The sequence below is a fragment of the Apaloderma vittatum genome, unplaced genomic scaffold (genome assembly GCF_000703405.1).
Source record: "Apaloderma vittatum isolate BGI_N311 unplaced genomic scaffold, ASM70340v1 scaffold11097, whole genome shotgun sequence".
NCBI lineage: Eukaryota > Metazoa > Chordata > Aves > Trogoniformes > Trogonidae > Apaloderma > Apaloderma vittatum.
The window spans coordinates 57,846-61,207 of NW_009727900.1; positions in this window are offsets into that span (position 1 = coordinate 57,846).

Here is a 3,362-nt window from a genome sequence, read left to right on the forward strand (position 1 = left end):
GATGCTGGGTCAGCTTCTGCTATGAGTAGCTCTGTATTTGTAAAAAGGAAGCTATTACTGAAGACCCTGTGCTGCCAGAGGATATTGCAGAGCTGTTTTCTCTCTGGAGGTAGCTGTAGAAAATTCTGGTATGATACCACCTGGAATGTTGCTGTGGAGAAAAAAAAAAGCTAGCTGCAGTGCTCTTTTTCCAAGGTTATCATACACCTTTGGAATGCTTTTGTACTAGCTTTCTGCCTGCATGTATAGTGTTAAATCATGGGCGAAGTCATAGAAGCAAACAGGAAATGCAAAACTTAAAAGTCATAAAGTCTACGAGGAAAGGGCAAAGAAGCTGCACTGAGTAAAGGAATAAGTGAAACAAATTTTCCTGGTCTAGGAAACCGGCTAGACGCCACGATAAATCCTTTCCATCTGCAACTCTGGAATCTATTATTTTGAAAACATAGTTTTCAAGTAATCAGTGGACAAGTCTTCCTTAGATTGATCACCATTCCTAGATCAGATTGCCCCCAGAAACTGGGTACAAAATCACAGAATGCATTGGGCTGGAAAGAAAAGTGAAGTTGCAAACCTTTGTTACAGACCTTTCCCAATTCACACAAAGCTTTGATCAAGGAAAAGTTGGAGAGGAAAAGAGCTAAACTGTGAAATGGGAGGCATCCTTATCAACTGCAAAGTTTGTGTGGACATCCCAGAATATCTACACAGAATATTCTGTCATTAAATAACCCAGGAGCTGACTTCCACATACCTCTCCCCAGAAATAATTTCAAATAGATTTACTAGGGGATGTTTAATCAGTTCTGGTACAGCCATTCCTCAAATCTGGACATGAGGAACTGTGTAACTTGACTATTATGTACATACAGGAAGAATTCATGCCCAGCTTGTGAACAGAATATGAGGCATTCATTGTTCAGGTCCACTAGTAATGAAGAAGACAGATGGTTCTTGCTCTTTCATCTCCTGCATGGTTTACTCGTAGTAATACAGGCTTTTGTCAGAGCAGTGAAATAACTGCTCCTCCCCGCTCTGCACGTCAGACTGTAAAACTTGCCTTGATCTAGTAGCTCTTACTATTTATGCTAATAAATTCATTCCCTAAAGTTGTTGCAAATTACAGAGCTGTTGCAATTAGAGTGACTCTTCCAGGATCATTAGAATGAGGAAAAGCCAATTTAATGAGTGTTTGCCATTAGAGTTTCAAATGTCAGGACAGGGTATAGTATTTTTCCAACTATATGTCACTGCTTAAAGTTAGGTGTTTTTTCCTAGTACTCTTTGCTAGAAAGGACTTATTCCTATAGCTGTTGTTATTTCTCTTTAGCCTGTATGCTTGTTATTAATACTATTTCTTTTAACATGCATGCTTAAAATCTGTAACTGGTCTCTAGCTACACTCCTGTATTAAGCTACACTCCTGTATTAAGTGTACAAAGGCGAAGCTGCCAAGAGAAAAGAAGAAAAAAGCCTTGAGGCTACAGGAAATTCAGGTGGCATTGATTCAGAAGAGAGCCAGATGCTTAAAAAAATGCTGAACCTTGTCACACATTTAGCAGGCAGCATTTTACCAGGACCTTTTTATACATGAGCTGAGTAACTGTATTCCCTTTTTAATGTTTTTTGGTTTGTTTTTTTTAAAAAAAATATAATAGCTTTATATTTAGTCTTTGGGCTAAATTCAAGCTTATCTATCTCTGATATAGCTGGAGAGCTTTCTTGGATGAGCAGTCATCTGAGGCAGAAAAGTCCTAAAACTTTATATGACTACTTCAGAAAGAGATTTCTTCTCCAGTGGACTGATTGGGCATTTGAATGAAATTGGTACTAAGCCATCAGGAGTTTTGAACAGATCTATGAAAAATAAGCTTCTGCCTCTCAACACCTTCTTTTAAGTTTGGCCTCAAAATGTGTCTCTTCAGCTGATTCTTGAAGCATTGAGTAATTCTGTTGTGGTAAAATGAGCAGGAAAAATGTTAAATTCTAATGCAGAAGACGTTATAAGCAACATAGTATTTCTGAGGTATTTTTCGTTATCTCAGAAGAGATACAAAAAAGCACAAGTCCTATTTGGTTTATTTTGAAAGTTTCACACAAATCTGGTTTCCATGTATGGCTCGGTTACCTTTTCTTTCAGTTTAATCCGTGTGAAACCTTTCGGAAAAAGCCACAGCAGACAGCTGTAGCATTTTCCAAACCCAGGGACTGCTGACCTGGGGCCTAATATGGCCACTCTTTTCCAGGGATGTGACTGTAGCCGTCTGACTGCACAGCATTAACAGGTCAGTCAGCTGTGATCCTTCTCATGGAAACCAGCCCTTGTGGGTGGTGAGCAGGTTTCTCCTTCAGAGAAGTTTGATGTCATTAGAAAGTTTTCACATGGCTTTCTCTAGCATAGACTGTGACCTATGGATCATAACATCGCTATGAAATGCTGGAGGGGAAAATCTGAACTAATCACTCGTAATAACTCTGCACAGATCCACAGGGTAAGTCTGAGGTCAGGGCTGAATTGATCTTTGATGTGAGAATGGTAGTAGCTGTAGTTCACTTGCTATTCATGGGAATGGGACTGAGCCAAAATCAGTTTTCTCTAAGCTAGATAAGGGGTGAAAATGTGACTTAGGAGTGTTTCAGTTTTACAGGCAAAGGACACTATCCATGCATAATCATTCAGGCCACTGCAACGCAAATGCCAAGTAGGAACACTCAGAAGTTGTGCTCTTTTACACCAGTTTTATACTTTCTTTGTGCAGTCATCTTTGTGTCAGAATGAAATCTTGAGAGTTTAGAATGATCTTGCTTTAACAGTTACTAAAGCTGAATGCTATCTGGCAGCCCATGTTATGTGGGAGATGAAAAGAGATGCGTAGTTGATCCCTTCTGGCCATATGGTTTGTGAATTTGGATAGCTGGAGTGACAGCGTAGCCATTGAAACCCAGCTCCCAGCCCCGCTCCCGGTGCCCTCCATCCATTCATGAGAATGATTTCTCTTTTCTTTACTTTTTTGCTTTTGTGATTCTGCAGATGGTGGGGGGAAGAAGGGGAAGAGAGGAAGAGAAAATCTGAGGAAGGGGCTTCTGCGTCCTGTCAGTATAATTCATTGTGATCTGACCTTCTGGATTTTCAGCCCCATTTAGCCATCCACCAGTGCTCATGTGACTGTCACCTCTCGTTATTGTAATTAGCAACTGCCAGCCCCAGAGATTTGACAGGGGAAGTGAAAACGTCTGAGAAGCTCTCTACCAATTTAAAATTAACCCTGTCACTGCAGGGCAGATTGTCCTATTCCAGAAGTAACTCCCTGGCATTCACACTGAGACAATCCCATGCTCCTGCTGTTGTAATCCCACTCCCT